Source organism: Notamacropus eugenii, chromosome 5, assembly GCF_028372415.1.
Source record: "Notamacropus eugenii isolate mMacEug1 chromosome 5, mMacEug1.pri_v2, whole genome shotgun sequence".
Classification (NCBI taxonomy): Eukaryota; Metazoa; Chordata; class Mammalia; order Diprotodontia; family Macropodidae; genus Notamacropus; species Notamacropus eugenii.
The window spans coordinates 343,405,297-343,428,847 of NC_092876.1; the positions used below are offsets into that span (position 1 = coordinate 343,405,297).

A 23,551-nucleotide genomic window follows, 5' to 3' on the forward strand; every position below is an offset into this window, starting at 1 on the left:
CTCACGATGTCACCCTCTACTTAATAAATTCTAGTAGCTCCCTGTCACCTGTAGGATCAAATATAAAATCCTCTGTATAAAGCTTTTAACAACCTAGCCCTCCCATTCACCTCTTTCCAGCCTTCTTATACCTGACACCTCACTGCATACTCTAATTCCTTTCTAGACACAGGGCATCTTCACCGACTATCCTCCTTGCCTGGGATGCTCTCTCCTCATTTCTGCCTCCTGGCTTTCCTGGCTTCCTTCAAATCCCAGCTGAAATCCCACCTTCCAGAGAGCACCTTTACGAATCCCTCTTAATTCTCGTTTCTTCCCTCACTATTTTCCATTTATCTTGCATATCATCTTGTTTGTATATGATTGTTCATTGTCCCCTGTTAGATTGTGAGCTCCTCAAGGCAAGGGATTGTTTTGTTTTTCTTTGTATCCCCAGAGTTCAGCATAGTACCAGGCACATGGTAGCCACTTAACAAATGTTTACTAAATGACTAGATTTCTTTGTATCCTCCAAAGATCTCACAATACTATATAAACAGTATATACTCAAAATATCTAATGAACAAATGGATGGATAGATGGATGGATGAATGGATGGATGGATAGATGGATGGAAGGATGAAATACATTCAAAGCTTTACCTGGTAACCTAAGAATGACTGTATCTCCTTTCCACCTAGCTCCTCAGTGGAAAATATCCTTTATCCAACCAAAGGAAATGAAGAAATAGAAATATGGTAGGTCTGATCAGAAATATTGTCAATCTTTCATAGAGGAGATTTAAAGTTTAATAATCAGACAACCAATGAGTATTTATTAATGACTTACTGTGTGTTGAGGATAAAAAGAGAAAAACAAAACAGTACCTGTCCTGAGAAAGCTTTCATTCTAACAGAATAGATAAAATACACACACACACACACACACACACACACACACACACACACACACACACACATATATACATACAAAACACCTACAAGATAGTGTCAAGGCAATCTTGGAGGAAAATGCATTTGCATTTGAGAAGGCCAGAAAAGGCCTCTAGTAGAAAGTTTAAGCTGAGTCTTGAAGGAAATGCAGGGATTTCAAGAGGAGGAAGGTATGAGGAAATACATTGCCGAAGTAAGAGCTAGTGAGGGCAAAGGATATAGAGGCAGGACATTGAATATCATGTGTCAGAAAAAGCAAGAAGGCTACTTTGGCTGGACCATAGAAGGGATAAAAAGAATAATGGGCAATAAGGCAGGGAAATTAAGTTGCCACCTAGGCAAAAGGTCAAGGAGGTTAAGGACTCAAGAGAACAAATCCATTTTTACAAAAATATCTGCAGCAGAGTAGCTTGGAAAATGGTTATCCATCAATTTGAAAATGGCTAAACAAATTATGATATGTGAATGTAATAGAATATTATTGAGGCATAATAAATAATGAATATGGTGAATATAGAGAAACCTTGGAAGATGTATGGACTGATTTGGGGGTAAGTGAGCAGAACTAGAAGAACAATTTACACATTGGCCACAATAATGTAAAGGAAAACAACTTTGAAGGACAATAAAATTCTGACTGATACAGTGAATAAGCTTGACAAAAAAACCTAACAATAAAGCATATCATCCTCCTCTTGGCTGAAGAATGATGGAGAAGACATGTACAATATAAATTTTGAGGGTTTTTTTTTACTTGATTGTATTTATTTGTTATCATGGAGGGCTTCTATGGGGCAGAAAAATGGGGAGAAAGGGACTGGGTATGGAAGGTGGGAAAAGAAGGGGGACAGTGTGAGTTAGTGTGTGGTGATAGAGATGAAAAAAGAAAGAAGAGAGCATCAATAGAAGATTAAAAAGGTACCCAAAAAATTCAATAAGGGATCCAAACATAGCAATTGTATCACTATTTATAAGAGGTTCATATTTCCATAAATAATACTTTTTGTTCTTTATATTTTGAGATGTTTATGTTTGTGGAAGATTTTTAAGTTCACAATGTTAAAAGAACATTTAAGTTTTTTTTTTTGAAAAGAAAGATAAGATGGAGTAAGTGTGGAGGGCACACAGCACAGCCCAGGAACTGTGGAGCACAGCCCAACGTGGAAGGGATAGGACCTTGAACAGACTTCAGGGAGCCACCAGCAGTAGCAGATCCCAGATTGCTCAACCTACAAATGCCACAGACAGCTCCAAAGATCAGTAGGAGGGCTCCTTCACCCAGGAGAGGGGAGCTCAGTCTGGACCTCCTACAGCAGCCACTACAGTAGCAGTTTCCATTTTTGGAGCCCTCCACATAGATCCCCTGAGGGAACTGAGCAGCTGATCCGAATCTCAGCCCTGAACTTAGCCTTGACAAAGAACTCAAAAGTCATGTAACTGGCTGGGAAAATGCCCAAAAAAGGAAAAAAGAACAAGACAATAGAAGGTTACTTTCTTGGTGAGCAGATATTTTCTTCCATCCTTTTGGATGAGGAAGAATAATTTAGGTCTTCAGAGGAAGACCTAAAAGTCAAGGCTTCTGCATGCAAAACCTCCAAAATAAATATGCAATGGTCTCAGGCCATGGAAGAGCTCAAAAAGGATTTTGCAAATCAAGTAAGAGAGGTGGAGGAAAAATTGGGAAGAGAAATGAGAGAGATGCAAGAAAATCATGAAAAGCAAGTCAACAACTTGATAAAGAAGGCCCAAAAAATGCTAAAGAAGCTAATACCTTAAAAAATAGACTAACTGAAATGGCAAAAGGAGCCCAAAAAGCCAATGAGGAGAAGAATGCTTTAAAGAGCAGAATTAGTCAAATGGAAAAGGAGGTTCAACAGCTTCCTGAAGAAAATAGTTCTTAAAAAATTAGAATGGAACAGATGGAAGCTAATGACTTTATGAGAAACCAAGAAATTACAAAACAAAACCAAAAGAATGAAAAAATAGAAGATAATGTGAAATATCTCATTGGAAAAACAACTGACCTGGAAAATAGATCCAGGAGAGACAATTTTAAAATTATGGGACTACCTGAAAGCCATGATCAAAAAAAGAGCCTAGATATCATCTTTCATGAAATCATCAGGGAAAACTGCCCTGAGATTCTAGAACTAGAGGGCAGAATAAATATTGAAAGAATCCACTGATCACCTCCTGAAAGAGATCCAAAAAGAGAAACTCCTAGAAATATTGTAGCCAAATTCCAGAGTTCCTAGGTCAAGGAGAAAATATTGCAAGCAGCTAGAAAGAAACAATTCAAGTATTGTGGAAATACAATCAGAAAAATACAGGATCTAGCAGCTTCTATATTAAGGGATCACAGGGCTTGGAATATGATATTCCAGAAATCAAAGGATTAAAACCAAGAATCACCTACCCAGCAAAACTGAGTATAATACTTCAGGGGAAAAAAAATGGTCATTCAATGATATAGGGGACTTTCAAGCATTCTTGATGAAAAGACAAGACCTGAAAAGAAAATTGACATTCAAACACAAGAATCAAGAGAAGCATGAAAAGGTAATCAGGAAAGAGAAATCATAAAGGATTTTTGAAAGTTGAACTGTTTACATTTCTACATGGAAAGATAATATTTGTAACTCTTGAGACTTTTCTCAGTATTTGGGTATTTGAAGGGATTATACACACACACACACACACATACACACACAGAGCACAGGATGAGTTGAATAAGATGGAATGATATCTAAAAAATAAAATTAAGGGGTGAAAGAGGAATATACTGGGAGGAGAAAGGGAGAAATGGAATGGGGCAAATTATCACTCATAAAAGAGGCAAGAATAAGCTTATTCAATGGAGAAGAAAAGGGAGGAGGTGAGAGAAAAAAAGGGAAGCTTACTCTCTTCACATTTGGTTTAAGGAGGGAATAATATGCTCACTCAATTTGGTATGAAAATCTAAATTACACTACAGGAAAGTAGGGGAGAAGGGGACTTGTAGGGTGAGAGGGATGACAGAAGGGAGGGCAAATGGGAAAGGGGAGTAATTAGAAATAAACACTTATAGGGAGGGACAAGGTCAAAAGAGAGAATAGAATACATGGGCAGGATAGGATGGAAGGAAACATAGTTAGTCTTATACAACATGACTATTATGGAAGTCTTTTGCAAAACTACATATGTATATCCTGTATTGAATTGCTTGCCTATTCAGTGGGGATGGGTGGGAAAGAAAGAAGGGAGAGAAGTTGGAATTCAAAGTATTAGAAATGAATGTTGAGAAATATTTTTGCATACAACTGGGAAGTAAGAAATACAGGTGATGGGGTATAGAAATCTGTCTTGCCCTACAAGAAAAGAGAGAAGATGGGGATAAGGGAAGGGAGAGGTGTGACAGAAGGGAGGGCATATTGAGGCAAGGGATAATCAGAATGCAAGGCATTATGGGGTGGGGGAGGGGAAAGATGGGGAGAAAATTTGGAACTCAAAATTTTGTGGAAATGAATGTTGAAAACTAAAAATAAATAAATAAACATTTTTTAAAAAAGAGAGATAAGATGGGGTCAGGTTCTGAAGAGTTTATGCCAATTAAAGTTTTTTATTTTATCCCAAAGGTTATGGGAAACCACTAGAGTTTATTGGATGTGAGGATGGTAACAAGGTTAGGCATCTGACTTAGGAAAAGCAATCAAGACAATGATTTTAAATCACATGGCCCATATGTACGTGGGTACTGAAAGAGATGGCAGATGTGATTGTTTAGCTTCTGACAGTAATTTTTTTTAAAAAAATGAAAAACAAATGGTCTGTGAAGTGGAAATGCCTCAATTTTCTAAAAGACAAAGGAAAACAGTCTTCAAACTATGGACCAATAAACTTGGGTGGAGTGATACAGCATTGTGTATACAGAACAGAAGGTAGGCCAGTATGGCTGGGACTCCAACAGTGGGTGTGGAGAATATTGTGTAAAAAGAGATGAAAAGACAGGAGAGGGAAGATGATGAGGAACTTTAAATGCTTGACAGAGGAGTTTGTATTCTATCTTAGAGGTAAAAAGGAGTCGCTGGAACTTAGTGAAATGAAGGGGGGGGGTAAGGTGACATGGTCAGATTTAGTGCTTGCTGCATCTGAGGAGTGAGTTAAGGTATAAATGAAACAATTGTGGAAAAAGAAACAATAAGATTTAGCAGCTGGTTGGATTTGTGGAATGAAGGAGAAGTAAGAGCTGAGAATGATATGGAGGTCGTGTAGCTGAATGACTAGAAGTTGGTGGTGCTATTGACAGAAATAGGAAAGCTTGAAATAACGAGCTGAGAGAGGGCACTAGAATTAGGAGAGGATGAAGAAAGTTGTCAGTAAAAGAAGAGATTTGGACTTTAGCTGGGAAGCGAGGGAGGTCAGTAGGTAGAGTGGAAGAAGAACATTTTAGGCATAGGAGATGACCAGAAAAAATTCCAGAGCTGAGAAGGTTGTCTTGTTGCAACAAGGGCCCACATCCTGAATACTTTCTTTGAGAAAAGAATTGGAAGCTAATGGATGTGGAGAGCATCAAATTATATGTATGTAAAGATTATAGTTTGACAGACAGGAAATTATTTGTTGCTGATTTAGGAGTAATTCTTAAGTCAGCAGTGTACAGTTAGCCACAAGTGAATTTCGTCTTTCTATTACATCATTTGGGCTTTCATTTTATATGGTATTTCCTAGCTTGTATCGTTAATCAATCAGCAAACAAGCATTCATTAAGAGCCTTTTATGGGCCAGGCACTGTGATAAGTTCTGGGAATACAAAGAAGAAGCTCTCAAGTAGCTCACAATCTAATGGGGAAGATGATATGCAAACAACTACGTGCAAATAAAATATATACAAGTTAAACTGGAGATAGTCAACAGAGGGAAGACACTTGCATAGTTACCTAATACTGTGTTGTTCTTGCTGACAGATTATATACATGTTGAAGGCAGAGGTTGCCTTTTACTTATCTTTGTATGCCCGCCAAAGCCTTGAACACAGTAGACACTCAATAAATTTCTTTTTATTACATTGAAATCTTTTGGTTAGAGTATCCTTGTGTCTATGGTATAATATCTTAGGTCACTCAAAAGAGATTGTTTTGCCTTTTAAAAAATTTTTAATTAATTAGTTAATTCCTTTTATTTTATTATTTACTTTATTTTATCTTTGTTTTTCTTTTTTATTTTTCAATTAATAAGCATCTATTTTCCCTCCCTTCCATCCCTCCACTGGAAAAAAGAAAGAAAAGAAAAACATTGCTTTAAACATAAAAGAGAACATCGTAAGTGAATTAGAGGGACAAGAAAGACATTTTCTTTCAGTTCTACTTAAAGGAGAAGAATTCATGCCCAAATAAGACATAAAAAGAAGATAAAATGGACAATATTAATTACATAAAATTTTAAAAACTTTTGCACAAGTAAAATAGTTCAACTAAAATTAGAAACTAAATAGTCAATTGGGTTAAAAAAAATTTTTGCAGGAAATTCTTTGATAAAAGTTCCAAGATATATAGGAACTAATTCAAATACATAAGAATAAGAGCCATTCTCCAAATGATATAAAGTAAAAGCATATGAACTGACAATTTTCAAAGGAAGAAATCTAAGTTAATCTTAGTCATATGAAAAAATATTCCAATTCCTATTAAGAGAACTGCACATTAAAGCAACCCTGAGGTTCCACCTAATATCCATCAAATTGACAAAGTTGACATAAAAAGAAAATTATGTGACTTTAAATCACACATTAATACAATACCTAATGGTGATTTTTTTCTTATGCAAAGACCATGCATGAAATTCTAAAGGCTGGCATGTTGTCCTAGAGTCATGGATTCATCATCCCTGTAATATAAGGATATCTTATTGCCTGATGAGTAACACTTCTCAGAAATTGTCATCCAATGAACTATGCTTTTTATACTTATGCCCAGTGGAGCTTATCTGCCATAGCCTGAAGAGAACTTCCTTCAGCTTATTCCTATGAACTTGGCATTTCCTAGGGTTTGGTGTTATTGGAGATTTTAGTGTATGTTTCCATTTCTGGGTAATTTATGAAAATGTTAAATAAGACTCATCACAGCACCCACCTTAACGGACCCCACTGTTTACCTTTCTCCATCCAGGAAAGTAGCTTTTTAATCCCTACCCTGTTTCTAAGCTACTCCTTCTCTATGAGAAAACATTCCTCCTGATCCCATGGTAACTCAATTTTTACAATAGCTTTTGATATCAAACCCTGTCAAGACTGTTGAAAATCTAAATAAATCATATCTACTGTTTCCTCCAAATCCATATGCTTATTTACCCCCTAAAAGAACTTTATTAGATTAATTGGGCATGATTTTCCCTTCCAGACACCATGTTGCCTTATTGAATGGCATTATTATACACTCTACCAAATAACTGAAATGGAAGTAAGACTTGCCAGTTCTTGGTTCCTAGGTTCTTTCTATGGATGGAATAGTTAATATTTATGTGCTTTGTCCTTTAGAAAAGTTCCTCCAAAACTCTTGGGTAAGTTATAGTGCAGAAATTGGAGTCACAAGACTTGGGTTCAAATTTTGTACTATCACTTTAATACCTACGTGACCTTGGGCAAATTACCTCAGTTTCCTCTTCTGTAAAATAAAAGACTTGGAATCAGGAAGTTCCAAGTTCAAACTGGGCTCAGTTACCAACTATGTGACCCAGGGCAAGTTGACTTACTATGAGAATCACATAAGATATTTGTAAAGTGCTTTGCAAACCTTAAAATTACATACAAATGCTATATGCATTGCTATATAAACAATGATGATGATGATGGTGGCAGGCTACTGAGGTTTTACAGAATGATGAAGTTATCCCAATAATCAGCTTCCTGGAGCATGGAGGAGAAGTCCCAAAATAAGGTGAGAAATGAATCTTCTAATGACACTCAGCATTGTAATTATACCTCTGCCCTCCTTCTCATTGTAAGAGCTGGGAATAGGGTGTCACTATACCTGTAAGCATTCAGGTATATTTTTAAAACCATGCCCCTCCAAAAATACATATATAAAGGGGAAGATAGAGATGGAGACAGGATCTGTAATTAGTTTAGGAACTTCCAAATAAGGAAATTCCTTCTATCAACAAAGGTCAGCACTCTCTCTACAACTTGCAGTCTTACTGAGTTACCTAGAACACTGACAGATTTAAAGGACTTGCCAGGATCTCATATCAGAAGTGGAACTTGCATCCAGGTTCTTCTGACTCCAAGTCTATTCCCCAGTCACTATTCCACTGATATGTCTGAAGGAATTTATAAATAGAGGTAAGAATCACAAGGTCATTCTCTCCAATCTAGTGTAAGGAAGTCTGATTTGATTCACTTTTAAGTATGAAAAGTTTCATTCTATTACCTTGAGGGGAAAGTGGCAGAATTCATGGAGCTTTGTTAATTCCAAGTTAACCACTGCTTCTGTAGGGCTGGTTTTTTAATAGTAATTGGTCTGATTTTTTAAACCAAGGTTAGTATGCGGAGAAAAAAAAGATTAGAGTTGCAGAAGTTGTAGAAAAGAATCATATGAAGGTATTTTATTGCTGTGGAGCTTTTTTTTTTAACATTTTAAGAAGAAATATTCTAAAACAAAAGGAAGAATTGAAAGATTCTAAAAAACAAAGAAATTAATCTGATAACTTTATTATATATTTCAACTTTTAAAATAATATATTTAATAAATATGTATTCATTACATATTTAAAACATTATATATTTAAAATTTTAAAGCAAGTTGTACATAACAGATTTGTAGTTTCATGTGCAATCTTTTTTATTATACTGTGTTATGGAAATGCTTGTTTTACTCCTTAAATTAAAGATAAAGAAAAATTTTTAACGAAAAAGATTCTAAAGTTTCTGCATCTCTGGTTACTATTTTCTATCTCTTAATCCACTGAACATATTTGTTTCCTTATCTTTGCCTCTCTCAAGCTTATCTAAATTTAATAAAAAGAGATGTAATTGCTTTTATGTGTCACACATGCCTGTCTGAGTAAGGAGACTCTTATTCTCATAGTCCTTCAGTAACCTCCCTGAACCTCAGTTCTTTCGTGTGTAAAATAATGGGTTATATGAGCTCTAAAATTTTCTTTTAGAATATCAGTCCTTTGAACCTATATGCCCCAGTCAAAAAGCTGGTAAATCAAAAGGACAGTTATCTTAAGAAGACATTGCCACCTACTGCAGCATATTAATATGTCCAACTATACATTATCTTTATTATACATTATCTCCTTGTGTCTCTCAAATTAATTGAAACTCCTTGAGGAAAGAGATCACATCCCCTATTTCTTTTGTATTGTCCCATAGGGCCTAGAATTTAAAAGGTAAGTAGGGTTCAGAAGAGTTGCTCTGGAGTCTGAGGTCATGGCTTCAAATTCCACTTCTGACAATTCTCTGTGTGACTTTGGGAATATAACCACTCTGGATCTCAGTTTCCTCATCGGTAAAATCAGAGGCCTCTGGGGGCCCTTTCAGCTCTACATCTAGCATCCTTTAAGTACTTCCCTATGAATAAATTACAGTATATGAAAGTAATCAGAGTTCTAACTAAGAATTATGGCATCTAGGTCAAATTCTGCTCAGGAAGAAAGGGTGTGTAAGGCGGAGGGAGAAGGTAATCTAAGTTATAACCATTCATTCCTGTGCATGGTTGAAGGAGACAAGCCTTGGGAGTTGAAAAGGTAGAGGAGCTGGGAGGCCAGGTGTTTAAGAAAGGCAGAGATCAGGGTGGAGGTATTAAACCAGCTATTGAAATTATTCAGAAAGCTACCTGAGTGGGTGAGGGGAGGCATCCACAAATAAAAGAAACAATGATCTGAACAGAACGAAGTGAACTATAAAGAAGGAAAATGATTGCTGAGTAATGGCAACAGAGGGAGGATTTGAAAGCAGCAGGGAAGAAAGGGGATGTCAGCTCTTCCTCTTGGCCCTGTTAGGGGACATGGGGGGAAGAGGAGCAACTTTTCTTAGAGAAGATGCTAAGAGACAAAATGTCTGCAGGGGCAGGAAAAATTTTCTTGTTTTGGCACCACTTCTGAATTGATGTTCCCTTGACTTCTTTCCTCCCCTCTTTCTGCTCTGATAAATCTCGATCTCTTACCCCTAAAATGTGCTTATTTTCTGTCTATAATTTTATAATATAATATACTTTTTATAAATTTTTGCCTTCACATAAAGATTAAGTTCCAAAATGCTTTGATTGCATTGTGGGAAGGATGAAAGGGGAACCTCTGGACATTCTAGACTTAACAGTGAAGTGAATCTCAGTCTCTCTCTCTCTCTCTCTCTCTCTCTCTCTCTCTCTCTCTCTCTCTCTCTCTCTCTCTCTCTCTTTCTCTTTCTCCCTCTCTCCCTCCTCCTCCTCCTCCTCTACCTCCTCCTCGTCTTTCTCTTCCTCCCTCCCTCCCTCTTTCTTCTTCCCCTTCCCTCCTCTTCTCTCTCCTCTCTCTTCTCTCCCCTTTGCCCCTTCCTCTTAATTTCAACATAAAGTGAGACTTCAAAGGGCTAAAGGAAAAAAAGTAGGTCTTTAAAACTTACCAATACTATCAACTGAGTCTGATAGTATATGAAATGTTCTATACCTATAATCCCCCACTTAGTCTCTAAGGAAAGGAGGGAAGTGGAATTTCTCATCTCTTTTTCAAGGCCAAGCTTGATCATTGAAATATATAATTTTGAAAAGAAATTCATTTTAAGTAGCATATATATTGCAAGTTACATTTAAGTGAGTATCAGTAAGGAAAATTACTTAAGTTGACAAAAAATAAAGACCAGCACTTCATCACAAGATATCTTAAATTCTGCCACTTCTTGCATCAGTACCACATCATGGCACATGGTGGCCTTTGGACATTAGAAGTGATTCCTACCAAGCTAGAAAGTCTTTTGGAATGGGCCTGGGGTCGGAGGTAGGAGACTGTACATTTGTTATAACTTTGGAGAGGTGCAACTAGTTGGCCTCTAACTAATGAATTACCATATAACTTCTCTCCCCAACACAAACTCCTTGATCCAGTGACATCAGCCTTCTGGCTGTTCTAGGAACCAGACATTCCATTTCTCAGCTCTGGGCATTTTTCCTGGATATCCCTCAAGGCTAGAATGAGCTTCCTCTTCCTCTCTGACAACTGACTTCTCTAGCTTCCTTTAAGTCCCAACTAAAATCTTATTGTCTACAGGAAGCCTTCCCCAATCCCTCTTAATCCTAGTGCCTTCTCTCTGCTAATTATTTATTCTGTATCCTGTATATAGCTTACTTTGTATGTATCTGTTTGTATGTTGCCTCCCAATATTAGATTATAAGCTCTTTGAAGATAGGGACTGTCTTTTGTCTCTTCTTATGTCCCTATCACTTAACACAATGCCTGGCACATAGTAAGTGCTTAATAAATGTTTATTAAACTGAATTGAATTGAATTCTCAAAGGTTTTTTTCCCCAAAGTCATATATCTGTCTCACTAGAGAGACACAGAAATCTCAGGTGTCTGAAAGATTCAAGTAAGGCTCAGGAACTAATTGCTATATCCAGAAAGTGAAAGAGACAATTTCTTGAGCCATTGACTTTAAAAACGCTACTAATTTTAAAAGAGATTATCCTTCACTTACAATGAAGACTTTAAATATTCCAAGTGGGAGGGAGTGTTTCTAACACTTTCAACAAGATGCCTAGGCTTTTGGATTACAAAGTAATAGGTCTTTTTGGGGTGGGATGGGGTGGGGGAGGAGGTATGGATTATGGACCTAATTCGTTTCTTTAGCTTTCCATCTCATATAGAGTGGAATTATTATAATTTTTAAATTATAGTCCAAATTGATATATTAATTACAATATAAACAATATATTTAATTACTGTATTAATTACATTAGGTATTGCATATGTCGAGGGATGGTATTACAAATCAGTTAATCTAGGATTGGTAAGAAAGGGGGGGCAGTTGTGGCTAACCAAGAAAGTGATGAGGAAATTCACGATCTGATGGGACCTAATGGGACACTACAGAAATGTCTGACTTTTCTAGCTTGTAATAATTTTTCTAATTTCAGAGATTGCTACTCCACGTCTGCCTTTCTTTTCCTGGGTGCTGCTCAGTGTAAAAGGGGAAAAAAAATATCACTGAAAAATGAAGCTTTAAGCATTCAGGAAGACAAAAGTTATCATGCGGTAAGATTTTACTGTTGTATTTCCCTTTATTCAAGTGTATTAGGATATGACTATCCCAAGCCAAGCAGTTGCTACCAAGATCAAGCACCCCAAAGATAATGCAAAGATAATGGACAAGTGCTGAATGTTAATGTGGCTTCTCATATCCTAGAGCAGGTTTAGTGCCCTTTCAGAAATGAGGGACTTTTGTTGATCTCTGTTCTTCAAAAGTTCTTTTCCTGGGATCCATGAACTTGCTTTGTAAAAACATTTTTGGTCATAGAAATTAATACAATTTCTTTCTCTTTGTAATATAATGTGTTTTATTTTATTCTTTTAAAAACCTTTTGCTGAGAAGGGGTCTGTAGGTTTCACCAGACTGCCAAAGAGGACCATGACACACAAAAAGCTATTCTAGAGTGAGGAAGAGGATTGGATGGGGGGTCAGGGAAATGTTGGTGCTTGAAACAATTTCTCCTCAGTCTGCAAAGGAAGCTCTTCCTTCGTAAGATTGGGACGAGTGGGTAGGAATCAAGAATGCTAAAAAAAAAAAAAAAAAAGTAAAATTTAAAAAACTAAGGAAGTCAATGGAACATTTTTAAGAAAGCAGAAGGAAATTCAGGAGGAGACACTAACAAGCAGGTGAATTGGTTTTGGAACTATCATGCTAAATTTAATAACTACTTTAAAAACAAAGTAATATATAATAGATCCACAATTTCACATAGAAACCTCTTTTTCTGTTCTTTGTATATGGAAATATTGGTGGTTATTAAATCTGTTTTTAAAAAAAAAAAAGAAACTATTAAAAGGGAAAAACTATTTCCCAAATACATTCTGTCAATTAGAGATTAATTTGGGTTAACAAAATCCTCTTTGACATATAACACCCTCTGTGTTAATTGAGTCGTTCACACTTTAGTATGAACTATTTCAGGTGGTTGTATGTCTTTCTCCCATAATAGTTAAGAGCAGCCACCCAAGGAATGTGAATTTTAATTAAGAAGAAAAAAGATATATATGAACTGATGCTGAGTGAAGTGAGCAGAACCAGGAGAACATCATACACAGTAACAGTTACAGTATTCAAGGACTGTTTTTGATAGCAGCAATGCAAAAACCTAAAACATTTCCAAAGGACTCATGATGCAAAATGACATCCACATCCAGAGAAAGTACTATGGAGTCAGAAAGCAGAATGAAGCAGACTATTTTCTCTTTTGTCATGTTTGATTTTGTTTAATTTTGCTTATGCTTTCTCCCATTCATTTTAACTCTTCCGTGCAACATGACTAATGTGAAAATGTGTTTAATAGGAATGTATGCGTACAGCCCATATATGTTCGCATGCCTTCTTGGGGAGGAAGCGGAAGGGAGAAGGAAAAGCCCAGTGGTCCTTAGGATATGATGGCAATGCAGATGGTAATACATTTCATTTCCTATTATTTCCACTGATAAAAGAACATCCATTTCAGATTCCAAACCATTTGACAATGACAAGGACTTCGGTGGTAGAAACTGCCTTTTCTGGATCTTTGGTGAGGTGGCAGAATCAATTGCCAGGTTAAGGGCTTACTCCGTGGATGACAGCTCTGGGGGATAAACTGGAAGCAAGTCTGGTGGTTTTAGGGTGGGGGGAGGAGGACCTGCTATTCTCAGGGTTCTTAGACTCATTGTCCTAGATTTGGATCTGAGGTACTCAAAGTGTTTGGATTAACCTGGTATATCCCATCTCCTTTCTGTCACTCAGCCTGCCTTGCAAAAGACACTTTGAAGGAAAATAGACAGATCTGGGTGGGATGCTCCAGTGAAGGGTTTTAAACAGTCACAGAACAATATGAGGGTTTGTTGTTATCTTGTTTCAGTTCTCTCTGAAACTTTGTGACCTCATTTGGTTGTTGTTTGGGGTGGGGGGGATGGTTGTTGTTGTTTTGGTTTGGTTTCTGACAAAGATATTGGGGCGGATATGCCCAGGGCCGGACAGCTAGTGAGTGTCAGACGCCAGATTTGAACTTGGGTTTTCCTGAGTCCGGGCCCAGTGCTCTATCCACTGCCCCACCTAGCTGAGCACAAGTGCCTATAAAGAAGGGTCTTTGTAAGGTGAGATAGGGGTACAGAAGGGAAGGAAAGAGGCTCCTAAAATAAATGTTGCCCTATTTCTGCTGAATGCTCTGGTGGAAGTGAAAGTTTCAAACACTGAAAACTGTGGTGCAGAAGCAAGAGCACTAGGAGTGTTGGTCAAGAGCCCAAGGTTCTGCCAGTCAGCTTTGTGACTTCAAGTACCTCACTTCACCAAAATGAGCAGCAGGTGCTAGATCAGGGATTCTTAATCTGGAGTCCATAGATCCCTTGGGTCCATGGATAGATTTCAAGGTGTCTCTAAACTTGGAACTTCTATTATTTTTATAATTATTTCAATATAATTTGTTCACTTTCTAATCCTATGTATTTTATCTTATGTCTTTAAAAACATTATTCTAAGGAGGTATCCATAGGGTCTCATCAGCCTGCTCAAGGAGTCTATGACAAAAAATGTTAAGAATCTCTGGCCTGAATGATATCTTATGTATTCATTCTAATTCCAGCTCTAATACTCTCTCACTTCTAAGATTTAAGTCATTTTCCAAGGCTATCTTCAGCACTCAGGCTTTAAGACAATAGATTTGTACATTGAAGAACTCCCAATTCATTGATTCATATGAACAGTGTAAATCCTTTAGAATTCTATGGGAAAATAATCATTTATTTTTACAAATAAACTCTTAATTTGTTTGAAGATGAGAGAACTGTCTATGAACCAATACTAAATAAACTTTTGAGGAATTCCTGACTACAAAAGAATAATGACAATAGATCACTTTGTATCTTCAGATATATGTTAATAATCATAGTGATAAGAAAACTATGAAATGAAAATGAAGATAATAATAATAATGAGGAAAGGGAATGAGCATTTATATGGCGTCTACTATGTGCTAGGCACGTTGCTAAGTGCTATTTACAAATATTATCCCATTTGGTCCTTACAACAACTTTGGGAAGTAGGTGCTATTATTATCCCCATTTTATAGTTAAGAAAACAGAAGCAAAAATTAAGTAACTTGGCCAAAGTTCCAGAGTTATTAAGTAATATTCATATGGTGTTTAAAAGTTTACAAAGTTCTTAGTGTAGTATCCCATTGAAGTCTCACAGAAGTTATGAGGAAACTGAGGCTCAGAAAAGTTGAGAGAGAGTGAGAAAGAGAGACAGAGTGAGAGACAGAGAGAGACAGAAAGAGAGACAGAGAAGCAAATAGATGTAGACTATAAATGTACACACGCCTATTAGTCTTTGGTAGGATTCTGAAGAATGACTTCATTTCTACAGAAAAGTGAACAGTAAAAAAAAATAGTTTTTGCCCAAATATTATAGAATAGCACCCATGCTATTCTGGTTTCAAGAAAACAGGAGAACTTTCTAAATCAGATCTCTTGTTTCAACTCCTCATTAATCTCCCACTTTGCCATCCACCCCAACAATTCCTCCCTTTCAATTTTTTCTCTCCTCAGCTAAGTAACACCTTGGGCTTATCCCAACCTAGGACAATAAATATTTCTTCCTTTTCTGCAAATTCAGTCAGTGAAGTCACTTAGTACAAGAACAAGTATGTACTTAAGACAGTTAGCCCTTGGAATAGCTCCCTGCCATTCAGAAAGATCACTCAGACCACTTTCTTTCTTCTTCTACTACTGCTCTCCCAGTTCATGAAACATTCTACGTTTTTCAGAAGCCCTATTCATTCCCACAGAATGCAGAAGGTTTCGTAGAAGAATCACATTCTAACAGATCCAAAATCTCAGTCTGGAAAAATAACCCCCTTTTTTATTGTCTTCCTTTATGTCAATCTAACTTAGAAACAAAGGCAAATGAAAAACAAAAAAGCATAAAAATGAGTAATGGTATAAACACAGGATTTATGGGACAACTTTTAAAAAAAATTTGGCCAGATCCATGATTTTATCTTTATGGGGAAATTCCTGTGTGAAAATTCCAGTGCAAATGTGTAACTCATCTGCAGATTTGTCCTCGGAAGACATGGGTCTGAACTGGTTCTGCCATTTACTAGCTATGTGACCTTAGACAAGTTACTTCCTTCCTCATGGCTTCAATTTCCTCACCTACAAAACCTAGAAATAAGATCAGGAGTTCTTAGATTTCAGAGGATCTGTGAGCTTGGATGAGAAAAATTACGCCCTTATTTTCATTAACCTTTAACTGAAATTTAGAATTTCCTTCAATCATGAATTTAAAAAAAATTATTCTGAGAAAGAATGCATAAGCTTCGCTAGCCTGCCAAGGGGTTAATTACAGAGAGAGAGACACAGAGAGAGAGAGAGACAGAGAGAGAGACAGAGAGAGAGAGATAGACAGACAGAGAGAGAGAGAGAGAGAGAGAGAGAGAGAGAGAGAGAGAGAGAGAGAGAGAGATTAAAAACCTTTTAGTTCTAAAATTCTATGACTGAGGAAAACTCATGTTTGGCCAAGTATTGTACAGCTGAAGTAGTTCAGAGACTTAGATTTAGAGCTAGAAAAGACCCCAGGGACAATTGGGTCAAACTCTTATATTTATAGATGAAGACCCAGAAAGATTGGATAATTTAATAACTGTCTGAAGCAGGATTTTAATTCAGATTTCCATGATTCTAAGTACACGTCGTGAAGCCTCTCAATTCCCACGCTCTGAAAGAGTAACAATATACTTTTTGAATCATATGGCAACCTTTCTTGGGGCTTGAAATTTCAATATTCCTTAAGACAGGTCAGGGACCACCTGCATGGGTGTGAAATCTGGCCCAGGAGCCCCACCAGTGCAGGGCCCAAGGAAAGAAGAGAGACTTTCTCTTCCTCTCTGGTGAAAGCCAGTTTATTTTGCAAATAGCCAAAAGAAAAAGAGCCCAGGAAAGCAAGAAGCTGCTTTTGCAATGGAAATCTACTTAATTTTTTAAAATTAAAGGGAAGAGAGGGAACTGGATAGAGACCTGGCATTCTAGTCAGAAAATCTAGGTTCCAGTTCTGCTGCTGACGCATCTTGGCCGTGTAAGCCAGATAAGTCCCTTATTTTCTTAGTGCCCTGGGCCAGACTTTTAACTAGAAGAGAAGGTGACAGACAACTTGATTTCTTAAATAGAATTCCCACATCTAGGAGATCCCTCTATCCAGTGAAAGCGCAGGTTCAGTCCCTGTCCTAGTCTAGCAATGGGGTCCCTTTCTGACATTTTTTTTTTGCGAGTTTGTCCAAAGGAACATAACTTCATAGCTCAGTTTCTTCATCTATAAAATAAAGCCTTAGTTCAGTGACAGTTAATAGATCAGCCCCGACAGTCCCCAGGAAAACCCCTAGTTGTACTTGGTGTCAGTTGTCTTAAGCGATCCCCGTTTGCTTTTATAAACTCGTTCTTGTTTTTTTCATGACTCCCTATAACCGTAAAACAAAACCCTTTACGCCCCTTCTTCCCCACCTCCCCCACCTTCCATCCCACCACCCTCTTCTCGCATCTTGATCAATATTCCTGCCCCTCCATTCACTCACCAGGCGCCCCGCTCCAGGGTTCCACTGCACCCACAGGTGGCCGAAGGTAGCGGGTTCCTTTGGTTTTTCCTGGCCGGGCGGATCCGAGAATGCGGGTTGGACGGCAGGTTTCTAGTACTAGGAAGGATTGACCGCAAATCCCCCTAGGCAGGGCGCGGGGATGCTCCTCCAGCACTGCTCACCTGGCTTCCTACACCTTCAAGTTCACTGCCTCTTGGGAAAGGTGCCGGCTCAGTCCTGCCTCCCATTCCATCTTATCCGTCCCTCCGGGTTGGCAAACAGCATCTCTTGCCGAAGCCTAAAAGTATTCCTCTCTCTCCCAAGCAGCGGGAGAGACAGGGAGAACGAGGCCAGAGAAAGCCAATCCCCAAGCAGGCTCGCCACCCTCACTCGGGCTCCTCTTCCCCAGCTCGTTGCAAAGCTCCGCCCCGCCTCCTTTCCTGTTCAGTGCGCGCTCTCACTCCAATGTGTTTCCTTCCCTCAGGCTTTCCCCTAAGTTCCCTTACTTTCCAGAGTCTCATTCTCCAAGAATCTACTGTCCTGATCCTTTGACTGCTTCCCCAGGTCGTCTCTCTGCCTTATCCAATATCTTGTCTGCCTGTCTCCTCGAACTTAGTTGGGTCCAGACCACACCTCCCTCACCTGTGTGATTCTTTCAGACACCAAGCAGTCTTGAACCCTCAACCAGTGCCAGCGCCTCCCTTATAGGGATAAGGATTTCCTTATCCTTTCTGTGGCCTGGGATTGGGCGCACGTTCTCATCCGAGAAACTCAGAGTGATTGCTTGCTTTGTGACCCCAGTTTCTGCCTGCTTCTCTAGGGTCCCCTGCTGCTTGCCGGCTTGCTGCTGGCTGAGCTGGCGGTCTCCAGCAATTCCAGCTGAGTTTAGCCGAGATGTGGTACCCAAGGGAGTCCATCCTCTCTCTGGCATGCTGCATCTTGTGAAAGTGTCTCTGCCTTGGGGAAGGACTCAGTTTTGAGTATCAGCAAAAAGGGAAGAGGGACTGGAACCCTGGCCTTGGAACTAGTGACTTTAGGCCACGAGTGGGGAAATATTTTCTTGTGAAGGACGTCAACGCAAAGTTTTCTAGGACTATTGCAGGAGGGGATCAGGGGAAATTGGGAGAAATAATCGAACTTGGTGTAGTTGAAAGAGCACTGCACCTGAAGGTAAGGAGACCTACCTTGGATTCGGAGTTCTGATATTTTGCTAGCTAAGTAACCACCTGTGAACAACAGCACGACTCGATTTCTATTCCCTAACGGGCTGCCAGGTTTCGTAGTGGACAGGGTGCCGGACCTCGAATCAGGCAGACCCATCCTGAATTCAAGTCCAGTCTCAGACACTCAACTAGCTGTGTAAACCTGGGCAAGTCACTTAACCCTCTTTACCTCGGTTTCCTCATCTGTAAAATGAGCTGGAGAAGAAACTGGTAAACCACTCCAGTATCTTTGCCAAGAAAACCCCAAATGGAGTCAAGAAGAGTTGGACACTACTGAACAACAACAATATATAGGATGGAAAAATAATACTTGCCCTATCTACACAGTGGATATTGTGAGCAACATCATTGTAAACTTTAAAATGCTATATGAATATGAATTATATAAGCAAATATACAACTTTACTTGCAGCAGTCAGAAGTAGTTCTATAACTCTTTCTATTTAAAACCATAAGTGCATGAATAATTCTTAAAACCTCCCCTTTTTAACTCAATACCTCCTAGGGGTCCTTACGCTACTAAGGCAGATTTTTAGAGAGTTTCCTACACCATGTAGGAAAAGAATAATGTGAAATGGTGGAAAGAGTAATGAACTGAGGGTGTCTGGAGATCTGGTTTCCCACGACTGATTAAGTGATGAGTAAGAAGGACATATCTAAACTATCTATTCAAGTGCAGGTCAGTTGAAATGGAGCTTACAAACTCCAGAATGACAAGAGAAATGAAATGGCTAGTGGTAATACCCACTTAAATGGATTCTGGGGAATTACTCGAGTCCATAACAACAGAGAACAACAAAAAGTCACTTCAGGGACACAAAGGTGGATTTCATGTCATGCTGAAGGGAAACAGATAAAACAGCTGGCAGTCAAGTATAACTAAAACGGTCACCAGATAAGGAATGGCTCTTGCTGAAAAGAGAGGCAGCTTGACTTTATCAAGACCTTATTTCCTTTTTGGACAGGGCTGCCAAACTGGTTGATCAGGGGAATGCTAAAGAGTTTATCTAGATTGCAGCAAAACATTTGATGACCTAGTGTTCTTTGTGGAAAAGATGGAGAAATGTAGAGTAAATAACAATCAATTCACTGGGTGTAGAATCAATTGAATTTTTTCCCTAACAATTAGATCTGTCCAAAAATGGAATGGGGACACCTGGGAAGAAGTGGATTCCTCCTCAGTGGAGGTCTTCAAAAAGGTGGATGAGCACTTGATGAGTATGCCTTTGGAGGTGATTTCTTTTCTGTTGTGGGTTAAAATGATTGCTGCTTAAATCTCTTCCAACTTTAAAATGCTGTCATTCTGTGAGCAAAGTAGATTGGGAATGGGAATGGAGAAGGAGAGAGAGAGAGCGAGAGAGAGAGAGAGAGAGAGAAGGATGGAGGGAGGGAAGAAGAAGAAGAAGAAGAGGAGGAGGAGGAGGAGGAGGAGGAGGAAGAAAGAAGAAGAAGAAGAAGAAGAAGAAGAAGAAGAAGAAGAAGAAGAAGAAGAAGAAGAAGAAAAGAGGGAAGTTGAAGAGAGGAGAGGAGAGAGGGAGAAAGAGAGAGGAAGAGACATAGAGAGAGAATACTTTGAAGTCAATAGAGAAGAAGAAAAGAAAGTATCTTAAGAAATTAATGAAAGGAAGATCAAAGAGAGCAGGGATGAAAGAACCAGTGCTGATAGAACCCAAGTCCCAGAAAAAACATAAACTCAAGTGGAGAAAATAGAAGATTCTGAAATACGGTATTTTCAAAGGTGTGAAAGGAGAAAAAAGGGAGAGAATTCAAAGGAAGTCTTAAAGGACTACATAAAATCACATAAACATGGTAGAGGGCAAATGTCGCCATTTCAAGATGTATTTCATGGGAAAACTGAGAAAACATAAACTAGATTCCTTTTTGGATGACCCAAAGCTGACTATGAAGTGGAAAGTTGATTGTGCCTGTAGTACATGAGTTTAAGATTCTTCAAAATGGTCAATAGGAGAGGGAAATCATTCCTAGTAGGAATGTATGCTTAGTGTGAATATTTGAAAATATGTCGGATTTTGTTAGAAGAATAGGTACTCAAGGGTCAGAACTGGAAGGGGAAATTCAGATGTTTGTGTGTGTGAATTCTCCTCAAAAGACCTAGGAAAAGAAAAAATAATCTTAAGTGATTTTTAAATGAATGTGGCACCTTTTTTTCATGGAATAAGAAGGATGGTGTTAGCTTTCTTTTAAAAATTATTTTTAAATAAGTTTTTTTTCCCCTTCTACCTCACAGTCTTTTGTGCATTTACCTTCCCCTATCATCTGAATACTCTTTTGAACCAAAACAGCTTAGCTAAAACCATCTATACTGTGACTGAATCTGTCTATCTACACACACAGACACACATGTTCATACACACATGCGCACACGTGCACACAAATGCAATATCCTGTCAATGTCATCCTCCATTTATTATATTTCACCAAGTTGTGATCAGCAATGGTTAATACAGTTAGTCACTCATAATTCAGTTTCCTTTTTAGTGACATTTTCATTTGCATTACTATAGTCATGGTGTTCTGGTTCTGATGAAGTCACGCTACATTGGTTCGTGTATGTTTCTCTGAATCCTGCTAAAATCGAGCAGCTAGGTAGCACAATGGATAGTGCTCTGGGCTTGGAGCCAGGAAGACCTGTGTTCAAATCCACTGTCAGACATTTGCTAACAGGGTGACCCAGTGCAAGTCACCTTTTCGCTTCAATTTCCGTTTGCTTCGCTGTTTATTTCACTTTCCTTTGTTTGCTTCACTTTCATCATCTGTAAAGTGAGGATAAGGTAAAGAGCATCTGCCTCCCAGGGGTGCAGTGAGGATCAAATGAGATAGTAATTTTTAAGTGCTTAGCACTGTGCCTGGAACGTTGTAGATGCTGTATAAGTGTCAGCCACTATTCCGCTTGTTTATTATACTGTAGTTTGCTTGGCCCTTCCTCAATTGACAGAGAAGATGAATAACTGCTTTATTTCAATTCTTTGCTACCATAAAAGTGCTTCTATGAATTATTGTTCTCTTTGATCTTTTGCTCTTGTTGTTGATGTTTTTACATTTTTGTTATTTGAACCTCAAATGAGCTCTCACTAAAGCACTATGATTGTTTTACTCATCCCTAAATAATAATCTGTCCTTTTCCCCACAGAGACTATTCCAAACCTCTTCTGTCTTCAAGCCACTCCCATCTTATCATCTGAGGACCTTGCTTTATACTTTACTGAGAAAACAGAAACCATTTCTTATGAACTCTACTTCTCTCTCTTCTCAAAAGCATAGGAATTCTTAACCTGGGGTCCATGAACTTGTTTTCTAAAAATATAATTAAAATTGTATTTTTATATAATTGGTTTCTGTTGTAATTCTATGCATTTTATTTTATGCATCTAAAAACATTATTTTGAAAAGGGGCTCATGGGCTTCACCAGACTGCCTAAAGGATCCATGACACAAACAAGGATAAGAACCTCAGAGCTGGAAGAGACCTCAAAGGCCATCTAGTCCAACCATCTTATTTTATATATGAGGAAAATAAAGCCCAAAAAGGTTAAGTAATTTACCCAAAGTCACACAGGTAGCAAATGACAGAAAGGCAGGGTCTGAACCCAGGTCTCCCAACCCTAAAGCCAAAGTTCTCTCCACTCTACCATGCTGCCTCTTATCCTCAGCCCTCCTTCTTTCCTTTACTCCAGTGTTTAATGAAGATGTGATTTTTTTTTTATCTTGACAAGGCCAAGACCTTTAGATGTTCCTTTGATCTCATACCTTCCAGTTTTCTTTCATAGAGTATACCTCTAACCATCCATCCTTTCTCTATATAATATTCAGTCTCTTCCTATCCAACGGCTCCTTCTCTGTTGCCTACAAACACAAATCAAATCTCACCCCCACCCATTCTGAAAAAGCCCTTTCTAGAACCTACCTTTCCATCAAACTATTGCCTTATTCTTTTTATCTTTTTTCACTGAAATTCTACAAAACTCTTCACTTGAGACCACTTGTGGAACTCTAGGCCCTCAAGTGCAACTCTTTGACTGAATCCAAACTTCACAGAACAAATGACCTTAATAAAATGGGCAGACGTGTAAAGGCTGCAGGTTCCCCACACCTGATACCCATTACCTCCGCTTTTTTTTCTCTCATTCATTTCTCAACCCTTTGAATTTGGCATCTGACCTCATCACTCAGTTGAAACAGCTTTCTACAAAGATAACAAAATCTCTTAATTGGCAAATCTGACTCCAACTCAGTGAAGTTATGGCATTTGACACTGTTGAATACTTTCTCCTCTTGTGTATTTTATTTCTTCATTTTTGTGACGTTTTTCTTCTCGGCTTCTCTTCCTACCGTCTACCCATTTCTTCTTAGTCTCCTTTCATGCTCCCTAATTATGGGTGTTTATAAAGACACTGTCCTAAGCTGTCTTTATGCTTTCTTACTCGGGGACTTCATCAAACCCCATGGGTTTAATTACCGTCTTTGTGCAGATGACTCCCAAATCTCTTTATCCAGGCTTAGACTTTCTCCTGAGCTCCAGTTGCTTATCTCCAATGGCCCATAAAGCCATTGAGAAGTAAGTTCAAGATGTGTTCGTGGATCTGAAAGCTATTTTTCAGGGTTATAAATCGTCTCTTTA

The 23,551-nt window shown here is 38.4% G+C and overlaps 1 protein-coding gene across 2 annotated transcripts in view; it reads right to left on the minus strand.

Moving 5' to 3' along the window:
* Positions 1-18,257, minus strand: part of CASR (calcium sensing receptor) — a 152,882-nt gene extending 134,625 nt beyond the window's left edge. For both annotated transcript variants that reach the window (XM_072613824.1, XM_072613823.1), the window contains exon 1: positions 17,690-18,257. The gene's annotated coding sequence lies outside the window, so the exon portion shown is untranslated. The remainder of the gene's footprint in view (positions 1-17,689) is intronic.
* Between the last annotated feature and the right edge of the window lie 5,294 nt (positions 18,258-23,551).